This window comes from Sycon ciliatum, chromosome 3 (genome assembly GCF_964019385.1).
Source record: "Sycon ciliatum chromosome 3, ocSycCili1.1, whole genome shotgun sequence".
Taxonomy (NCBI): domain Eukaryota; kingdom Metazoa; phylum Porifera; class Calcarea; order Leucosolenida; family Sycettidae; genus Sycon; species Sycon ciliatum.
The window spans coordinates 17,848,869-17,860,068 of record NC_088645.1 but is presented as its reverse complement, the minus strand read 5'-3'; the positions used below and the strand labels follow the sequence as shown (position 1 = coordinate 17,860,068).

General features: G+C 43.8%; 1 protein-coding gene across 1 annotated transcript in view; it reads left to right on the top strand.

The window, feature by feature from the left end:
- Positions 1 to 1,185: 1,185 nt before the first annotated feature.
- The window catches only part of LOC135812890 (latent-transforming growth factor beta-binding protein 2-like), a 105,976-nt gene continuing 95,961 nt past the window's right edge, over positions 1,186 to 11,200 (top strand). Inside the window, exons 1-2 of the mRNA XM_065326110.1 lie at positions 1,186 to 1,283; positions 1,427 to 1,488. The gene's annotated coding sequence lies outside the window, so the exon portion shown is untranslated. The remainder of the gene's footprint in view (positions 1,284 to 1,426; positions 1,489 to 11,200) is intronic.

Below are 11,200 nucleotides of genomic sequence, written 5' to 3'. Positions count from 1 at the left end.
TGGAGAAAGAATTTCATTGGGCTACATGGGCATTATTGACGAGGAGAAGGAGATGGATTATGCTTGAGAAACACTACATTGCCACGATCCAGGTTGTGCGTGCTTCCCCTAGCTGCATCTCATGCTTGGCAGACCACAATGACGTACTTTCAATGCAGAAAATTAATTGGTTGCAGTCAGTTTTCTACAGATTTTTTCCGTTTGCTTCTTTCTCTCAATCAGTGAAAACAAATTTGAGGAATCACATCATGCACTAGTAGTAGGTTGAACTAGCCCTTGGCCCCCAGAACTTGGAAGAAGTGCAAAGTCAAGTGGGTCCAATTCGTTCAACTCTCATCCCACTGAGGAGTAGTTCATGACATCCATATGACATCCCCCACCGATGCCATCATGCGTATCGGAAGATCAATAATTATTATCTTGGGCCATGTACACAAGAGCTCGGGAGTTGAAGTACTCGTAGAAAAAAGCCGACGAAAATGCTGAACTTGATGACCTTCCATCAGTCTATTGATGACCTTCGATCGTGTTTATTGATAAATGCGAAGGGCATGCACAAAACACGTTGCACGCAGCAGGAAAGACTGCACACGGAAATAAGCACTGACTGGTCCTTTGCCGTCACTAATTTCCGCAGCTGTGATACCATGCTTGACCAAGATTGGTGTAGCTCACCTTCCATACAACTGGGAATGGCGACACAGGAAATAACAGCACCACCCCAGCTGTCAAATTCCGTCCTGAATTCACTGAATCAGCGTGAGAAAAGGAAGAGACACTCTGATTTCGTGCCATCTCGTACTTACATTTTTTTATAAGCAAGCCAGAAGAAAGTGATCGTATTGCACACAACGAATCATGGTCAGGATGCCAAACAGGCTCGGCCACATAGATATTGGTCACCAGCATGGCACCAAGGTGTTGTGTGTGTTATCGTCTGTCCCTTGCTCAGTGTCCGCAATGTTTGAACAAATTACATAAGCGCTGTCTGGAATGAATTGCCAGCAACGTCACGTCACGTGGGACGTACATGTCTGCTTTTGTTTGTGCGCTAACGTTTCCTGAAACAGTCAACGGCATACGGCTGTTTGAAGAGGCTTCAATCTGCCGCATACTGCCACATCATAGACGGAGAACTATTTACATTTAACTATCAGAGTAAGCGCAGAACGTGTTCAATTATAATCATCATTAATAGCAGAGGCTGTCAGAGACTCGTTGGGAATCAATGACCGAAAGGAATTGTACAGCGAAGAAAATAGAACGAACGCAAACTCCAGGAGGTAAGAACTAACCTGCACTGTTGTTTTCGGATCCAAAAGTCACTTATATCAAGAGTACATAACCCTCAGCTCCAGCCTTGCGTAGGGACTTGGTCTAGCGTAATTGCAAAAAAAATGGATCTTTGGTTCATAATACCGTACAGATCCGACTACGCTCAACCAAGACCTTCTGCAGAGCTGGATCAGGCGTTGCACACTCTGGGAGGTAATTATTGCAGTATTTGTACTCTTGCTTATACGTGAGATGGCTTTCAAGTTCGAGTGGTGCGCTCAAGTTTCTGTGAGGTTGAATGGGGGTTCGCTGCAATTGGCCTACCGTGAGCAGTCCGAGAATTAATAATTATTAATATCGAATCAGGGAGCTTTCTTGCGCTGTCCTTTGTCTCTAGAACCACACAAGTGGCTTGTATTCTGGAGTACCACCAAACGCCACACTGCCTATAGCGGGGTTGTAGCTTGGCTGAGGTGCTGTTTGGCATTTTCTCTTGCCAGGTCTGCCATCCGCGGATCACACTCTGTTCGCCGTGGTCACTTCGACCTCGCGCCTGTCGACCTTGTCCAGGCTGAGGCGCGTCTGGCTCGACATTAGACTGTATTCACAGCCATCTATCTCCTTTCTTCCTGTTGTAGAACTACTATCCGGCGTGTATTTACCACCATATTGCCAGATGCGTGTTTACCAACATAATTATGGATAAAAAAAACCCTGATCCAACTCTCCAAAAACATTCTGGAGTAAATTCTGCGGTAGCTTGGATAGGAAGGACAACAATTAATATTATTCTTGCCTAACAGACTTGCTACTCCAGAGCCAGCACATCAGCGCCTGATTTTACAGCGCCAGATTCTTCAGTGCCATGACTGTCACGCATGACCTACTTTAGATCGCTGATCATGTCTGACCTGCTATATGCTTCCAACGCGTACTCTAGCTCATTGCAAAGAAGGTACCTCGACCGTCTACAGGTCCTGCAGAACAGTGGGGCTCGTGCTGTTTTTGGCCGCCCTCCGTGGTCGTCTGCCCGCGACCTGCTGGAGCGCATGGCAGTGTTCCGTGTGGCAGAAGTCTTCGATCAGAAGCTAGCATACCTGGTGTGGCGCTGTCGTTATGCACTGGCAAGTCCAGAGTTGCAAGCCCTGCTAACCCCCGCTGCACCCGGCCCTACTCGGCTCCAATCTGCCATGGGCCTGTGCGTGCCAGTTTCCCATTCAGTTGCGGGGCGGGGGCGCTTTGCTTGCAACGGTGCTGTATTATGGAATGCCCTCCCCAGCGACATCCGTGCCATCCATCACGCTCGGCATTTTCGCACGCAGGTAATCCCCTATACCTGTGCCCTGTAGATGCTGAAGACAAGCGAAATCTGTTTTTTTCTGTTTTCTTTCTGTTGTACCCGATCTCCCTCTGATGTACCGCTGACTCTATGCAAGATCTAAGCATTTAAATTCTCATTCTCATTATAATTTTCATATTCGCTTTCATGTTAGTGGGTTCTATGCCCGTTTGAATTTGCGAATCAAAGTAAATACAAACAAACAAACAAACAAACTGTCAGCGCGGTAAAGTACAGCGCCAGAAACTCAGCGCGAAAAAAGTAAGGTGCGGTAATTTACAGCGCGAAGAAGTACCGCGCAAAGAAGTTCAGCGCGATAAAGTACACCTTCAGCTGAGGCGCTAGTCGATATACGAGCCAGCACACGCGATGAGCAGGCAGGTTTTCGAGCTGGTCGAAGTACTGTAGATATGCTCTGTGTTCTGCAAATCATTATCGAAAAATCTCTTGAATGGCAGAATCCTGTATCCATTGTTTTTATCGATTATCGTAAAGCCTTTGACACAGTTAACCACTCACATCTTTTCGGTTGCCTTTTGGATTTTGGTTTCCCTCGCCACATAGTTTGTTTGCTTCAGAATCTTTACACAGGGATGAGCGGAGTTATCAGATGGAATGGCTCGTATTCGCCGGAGTTCGTCATCAAGAAGGGTGTTCGGCAGGGCTGTATTTTGTCCCCACATCTATTTAGCCTGTACACTGAGAGTGTTATGCGTGTTGCTGATGTGGACAGTATCGGTGTGAGAATCGGAGGACGCCGGCTGTCGAACCTACGATATTCAGATGACACGGGATTGTGTGCACATCCATCAGAAGTGTCTACCCTCACCAATGCTGTTAATGACGCTGGAAGAGAGAAGGGCCTGTCACTGAATCTGTCCAAAACCAAGATCATGTATATCGGAACCTGTACTGCTGGTGCAAACGATACTGCTCCAACACCCCTTGTGGTCGACAGAGAACGAATTGCAGAGGTGAGCAGTTTCAAGTATCTGGGATCCTGGAAGACAACAAACGGTGATTGCAGCCTCGATATTCGGTCAAGAATTGCCATGGCGAAAGAGCGTATGCTGCAGTTAATTGACATCTGGAAAGACCACAACATCTCCAGACAGCTGAAAATCCGGATAATGCATGCCTTAGTGTGGTCTGTCCTGCTGTATGGAGCTGAGAGTTGGACTCTGCGGAAGACAGATGAACGACGAATACAGGCAGCAGAAATGTGGTGCTACCGACGTCTGCTCAGAGTATCCTGGATGGAGAAGCGCACAAATGACAGTATCCTGGTGGAGTTGGGAGTACAGAGACAGCTGCTAGCCAGGGTCAGGATACGCAAACTGACCTATTTCGGGCACACATGCCGCCCATCTGGCTGCGAGCTTGTACGTGACGTGATGTTTGGTGTCGTGGATGGTAAGAGAAAGCGTGGTCGTCCGAAGATTTCCTTTGCTGACAACATCGTTTCGTGGACTGGTATGTCTCTGCATGAGAATTGCCAGTTGGCATCTGACAGAGATGCCTGGCAGTCGCACTGTGCATCTACTGCTTACACAGCTGCATAATGCCGTTTATTATTATTTTTAAAATTTTACTTTTATTATTTTTTCGGCAACGCAGATGATGATGATGATGACACGCGAAAATCACCCTTAGTGACATATTTTCAGAAACTGAGATGACAGCGGATAAAGGCAGATGGATTTATTACGTACACATGACATCTACTTGAAGTATACTAGTAGTACTAGTTTGATTTAATTATCAATAATTTGGCGCTGTGATACATGGCGCTGAGATATTTGGCGCTGAGATATGTTGTACATGTACTGAGATTATGGTGCTGAGATCTGTGACGTTGAGAAGGGTCAGGCTGATGTATTTGGCGCTGAGATATTTGGCGCTGACATACATAATTATATGTAGCGCTGAGATATTTTGCGCTTACCTGCTGGCGCTGAAGTAGGTAGCGCTGCAATATTTGGCGCTGTAAAATTCGGCGCTTATTTTCAGGACGCTGAAACGGTCGCGCTCACCTGACTGGTGCTGAACTTGAGGGCGCCGAGAGGGCATGGAGTTACTGGTTTTAGGGCACAGTTTATGCAGACAGACATAGTGGGATGGTCTAAGACCATGATTGAGAAACAGTGGGTTGGAAGCGCAGGGATTTTTTCCAGCCGTGCTGCGACCCATAGTTAAATGGGGAACTCATGGCCTGGCACTAGGCCTCGACGGGTAATGCTAGCATTGTAACTGGCATTACGAGCATCGTTTTGAGAAGTAGCAATGCTCCAGCATTGTACCCGGATTTGGAGCCAAAACAAGCATTAGCGCCCAAAAGTGTCATTTTCTCACTTCATGAGTGTGCATTACTGAATAAAACAGGAGGCCTACAATGTCACGTACACACTGTACTTTGTACCAGCGGCTTTTGGCAGTTTTGCTTAAACGTTAGCCTGCGACTTCGCAACATGCGTCTCTTGTTGCGAATCTTAGTGGCAGCTGCTAGGTACCACGTTGATGACATCATGGGAAACGGAAAGAAACCTTGTCTTTCCTATTCACAGAGTCATGCAGTGCTGGCTTGCTTGCACCATGAGTATATCAAATGGAAATTTGTTGGAAGTCTCTGATTCTTCGGAGGAAGAGAGTGAGGAAGATGAGTACGAGACAGAGGAGGATAATAACGAAGACGAGAACGAGGCAGAGGTGGAGGATGAGCCCGGTGAGGCATGCGCACGACTGCCCGAAGCCAAAGGAGCAAGCATATCGAGGGTTAGATCACTTATATTGTACTTTTTCATACCACACAATATACTAAATTTCCAAAATAGCATTCCGTATGCACCCTCAAAGTACTTTGAAGACTGTCGACGTAGGGTTCTGATTTACTATTCACTGCTAGTTCATGATAGCAACTTCAGTTCCACATCATTTTGAAATAGCATCACCGTAATTATAATCTACTTTCAAAGTACTAGGTACTTCCAATAGCCGTATTCCGTGCAGTGTGACTTACATTATGACACAATGCCATATGAGTGGTTCACATTGCCTTTTCAACTAGCATTACAAGTCCAAATGAGCATTCTAACGAGGATTACATGACCGAATAACTAGCAATGCTAAAAGTATTTTGAGCTGAAATAACGAGCATTACCCGCCGAGGCCTACCCGGCACAAGGAAAACATGGATGCAGTGATTGGAATTTTCGGTCTCTGACCACTTGCTGGTCTACTCACCTCCTTCCGCTTTAGCAGCTCCATCTGCGCCTTGATCCTTGAAGGGTGGTGGCGTTACTACGGATGCGGAAAACGCGAACCGTGAATTTTTTCCTCATTTTATCATGCCTATAGGGACCATTTTGTGTATAAAAAATGCGCGTTGCAGACAGATGTGGGATGAATGTAGTGGCAAGTGTTCGATGACTTGAATTCGATTCCCCTAATTCATCCAAGCTACAATTTGTAGTGTTTCTTCATTTTTTTTAGCTATTTAGAGTGGAATATTTTGTTTCGTTCCTGAATCAGGCAATTGCTACAAGAAAAAATGTTACACAAGTCAAGTGCGTCAAACTAAACGATGGGAACTTAGATGTTTTGATTCCGCCGATGAGAGTAGAGTGTGGCTGCTTCGAACGTTGATGCTTGTAACTGCCTTCATAATGACAGTCATGCTACTTGTTTGATTTGAGACTGGCGTCTGGAGCACATTGGACACTCAGTAAACTTGCAAGGAACTGTTTTGATTTCCTCTATAAATAAAGTATACAACAACAAAAAGTACCTCTTCCTGTTCCATGCACCTGCTGTGGGGAATTCAGCAATCAGTAGAGATTAGGCCTCTACCAAATATGCTAAAACAGTAGCATATTATGCTCGTCGCATATCAGGGAAAACCTCCATAATATGCCAAAGGATTAGCAAGATATGCAAAATATATACCAAAATATGCTCGATATAAGCAGAAAGTGTAGATCATTTCTGTAACATTGCAACGTTAGAATATTCATTGGCTTCACGGCTATCATACTTACGGTGCAAATCAAAACACATGCTGAATAGTATGGCTGGGGTGCGTCCCCAGCAACCGTAGCGATAGTGTTCATCCATGGGGAAATGTAGCAAACGCCTCAACCATTCCAAATTCATCCATAAAAGGCATTTCTGAACGCATTTTGTCCTCATCCTCATATTCTTCAGAATATTTGAATTATATGCTGGCTTCATTCCAATATTCTCTTTGTCGCTCAATATGCCATAATAAACTGTCTCACAAAATATGCGGAAATATGCGCAAGTATATTTGGTCGAGGCCTAGTAGAGATTGAGTGAGCGAGGTGTGCTCAGCACCAAGTATCAGGTAATTCAGCAGAAACCGTGTGCTTAGCTTATAAGTTACCTACCCTATGTTATCAACTACATGATTGTATTATGGAGTCGGGAATGTTGTTGCCTTTTAATTAATGCGATTAATAGTATAAGTGAAGCGGACATTACAAAATGATGAATGAGAATACATGTATCTAAAATGGTTGTTCCTAATCGATTTTCTTGAGACTATCATCAGGGGAAATCGTCTCATAATAGAGGCTATACGGAGAAACAAACTACTTATAGGTTATTGGATAGTGGGAAGCATACAAGGTGAGGTGTGAAAAAAAAACTAAGTGGGAGAGAAGACGAAAGAAATTAGACGAAAAGATGTGAGAGTGTTCTGACGGTGTGAGCTACTACAAAAGGTGACATCTTTTCGTCTAATTTCTTTCGTCTTCTCTCCCACTTATTTTTTTCACACCTCACCTTGTATGCTTCCCACTATCCGATAACCTATAAGTAGTTTGTTTCTCCGTATAGCCTCTATTGTGAGACGATTTTCCCTGATGATAGTCTCAAGAAAATCGATTAGGAACAACCATTTTAGATACATGTATTCTCATTCATCATTTTGTAATGTCCGCTTCACTTATACTATTAATCGCATTAATAAAGTTATTGTCTCCTCGTCGCTTTTCCTTTTAATTAAAAAGGAGAAGGACAACACTGTTATGAGTTATGACCAACTCTACACCAACGTAACCATTATACAGTCAGCGAGTGCGACAACATGGCCTTTTGTCACTCACCATCCGAGTTCACCTGTCATGAACGGTATGCATAGAAACTTTACTGCTGTGATCATGTGATTACCTGGTAAGTGAGACTGACGTGATTACGGATGGTCACAAATGCAGTCGTTACATCGGAAAGAAGCTTGGAAATTGACTTCACACATTTTATGTGCTCAAGTTTTTGTAATAATTATTAATGTCCAAGTGGTTTGAAGTATAGTTTCAGTGATCAAGTGTGTTTTGCATTACGTTTGATATGTTGTTTCATTTAGGCCTGAACATGTCGTTGATCAAACACATTATTCCCACACTACTGCTTGTGAGCGGCTGGAATGTCACAAGAGGTTTTACGCAAACCTCACCTTGCACTGCAACAGGTCGTCGATCATATCCACTGTCCAGTGGTGATGGCACATTACGATATTCATCAGTAACTAGTACCTCACTAATGCCAAGAACTGCATTAGTTACTTCAGAGTTATACAATGTTACTTTCGATTATCCACCACAATGTTACATGGTAGTCAAGGAGATTAAAATCGAGTCACAAGGCAGCTGTATTTTCCTGATAGACAAGAGCGAACGGATTGACTCAAAATCACCTTGGACGAAATGGAATCCTACCCATCCTACCAAACGCAATGAATCGTATAGGTCTGGTGGAATGGTAGTAGATCGAGTTAAGTTTATAATCTCTGTCCAAATCCTCAAGCACCAGTTAAATCTTCGCTTTCACATTGGATCTGTATCTTGTAAAGTGGCACTTAATGGTAATGAGCCCTACATTACTGTGATATCAGAAGGTAAGTGAACAAACATTCAGAATGCAGTCTCATAATGCTGACGCAGGAAACTTTAAGTAGCAGCAAACAAGCCTTGATTGCCCTTGTTGTTCTGTAAAAAAAGAAAAAAATCACGGTTCCCGTGACACTCGGCTAGAAGCCGAGTTTTCCGCATCCATAGGAACGCCACCACCCTCTAGTATCAAGGCGCCGATGCAGTTCCTGGTTGTTCTGTAGTGCAGTCTTATATACATTTTATCACATGGCACATGATTGTTGCCTGTACTCCAGCGAATCAGCACCTTTCCCACGCGGCAATAATATTGCCCACAAAAAATAGTTTATTTGCCCGAAAAATTAGTCCATTTCAGCGATTGCGTGAATAGAACTCTGTAGACTGTAGATCTACGACTCTCTACCACAAGTCGCAGTGTGTAACGTTAGCATCGAGACGAAGATGGAATTCTTTTTGGAGATGGACGTCCCGGCAATGGACATGGCCTCCGACTTCTGCCGTGTGGTGCTTGCAGGGATCATTTGTCCAGTCATGTTGGCAGCCTGGCTGTCGGTAAGCTTGTGGATAGGATTCAGTTCTGCTCGATGTGATATTGTGATCACAAACAATTATTTGAAATAACACAAATTCAACTCAGAATCGTGCGTTTTCAGATCCTCGCAAAGTCACTGCGTGTGGTCTTCCTATGCCACGCGAAACTCTTACCCGGATCAGCTGTCCTCGAGCGGCCTCTGCCTTCACCTTTGCTTGAACAACAAACACAACAATTCAGGACTGTTTTGCAATGAAAAATACAGCTATTTTTAGCTGAAAAAGGAAGAAAAATTGTGCTCAGAATTACACACCAGGTAGTCGTCAAATACTTGCATTGTTGTATTTGACGACTTCCTGATACACATGTAAACATGTAGAAACTCTTTGTGGTAGCACTCTTAATTTTTCGACTGACGTTATGATTCTGCTGTGTTTTATAGTGGTTGTCATGTCTATTGCTATGACGATGCTGTGCCGGCACTTTTTTCTGTCTCCGTCTTTCAGTACTGTATACTCTCTGATGGCCTGTAGAAGACTTTTTATTAGGGTGTAGGAGAAATATCTTCATTTTTCAAATTTGATCATGATACCACATAAATATACATGTACATGTACATTGTGGTGATAATGTGTTGGCATTTAGGCTAGTTTCAACAGCAGCCCAATGGTCTGCTCTGTGGGCTATGTGATAAATTTGTTATCGAATGGTAGCTCCGGGCCTTATGGCATATTATTGCCCCTGGAGGTTAACCCTCGGCCCTCGGCCTAACCTCTCGGGGCAATAATATGCCATAAGGCCCTCGCAACCATGCGATAACATATTACGTACTTTGAAGTTCTTATAAACAAACTTGAAATTATATTGCTATAATTATTGGATTGTTATTCTGTTGTTTGTAAATTAGTATTACAGCGTGTGACAGAGCTCTCGGCCATTTAAGAATTTATTGATTATCACCTCCACCACTACACTGCGCTCTCAGCCGACTCAGACCCTCCTGCACACAACCATCACCACTGCGAGGACACTTCCGTAGACGATATTACTTCATTCCTCCAGACCGCTAATACATGTACATAGCTCATCAGTGAAGGTAGATAATGAAGGGTTCGAATAAGACAAAACTGCTATTATTTAAGTTTTTGTTACATACAAAACTGGCATAACTGAGGTGATAACGCGGGAAAAGGTAAGTGTGAAGTACTGTTGACGCGCATGGGACATCCATGCAACGTCATAAAATCGGCGCGAAAATCAATCGCTGTGACTACCAAGGCAAACATTATGTGCCAGAATCAGTGTACTGTGTAGCTAGTGAGAGTCTGTATATTGCATATTGCCCTTGTCCTAGCGCCATGAAGGCCTGAAAGCTCACCTCACGCCCCCCCCCCCCCACCCCGACGTCGACAGCCACAGCAGCCCCTGGGCCAGTTTTAGAAGTAAAAAACAATCTAATTAGCAGTTTTGTCTCATTCTAACCCTTCAACATCTACACTGATGAGCTGTATTAGCGAAACAGCAGTCTGGAGGAATAAAGTAATATCGTCTAAGGAAGTGTACTCGCAGTGGTGATGGTTGTGTGCAGGAGGGTCTAGTCGGCTGTGAGCGCAGTGTAGTGGTAGAGGTAATACTCAACATTAATTTGTATAATTAAGGTACGTGTTGGGTCGTAAGTATCCACGCAAAGACACATCCAGTCAAAATAAGACACTTGTCAAAGTATCCGAACGTTTTCGGTCCCTTCTCATCAATGATTTTACAGGGAATGGGTCAAGTTGGAAAGACTAAAACTTATATAGCGTAAAGATATGAGATAACAACACTCGTGACAAGGTGGAAAATTATCAAGTTTAGCACGACACAAAACTCGAAGGAAATAATAATAGTGACAACAACATAGTGAGCAAATTAAGTTATATTGTTAATACCTCGACGAGAAGTAACACCAAACAATTGTAGCGACAACACATTTTCTTTCTGTTCGCAAAGTTCAGGATCTAACTTACGGATATACAAAGCTTCTAACACAGCCAGATGCAACGCACATCTACCACGTGACTTGAGAACACATTATCACTGTACAACTCAAGACAATTGGTACGGGCTGACAGATGTTGCTTGATTGACGAAGTGCGATTCTTAGCT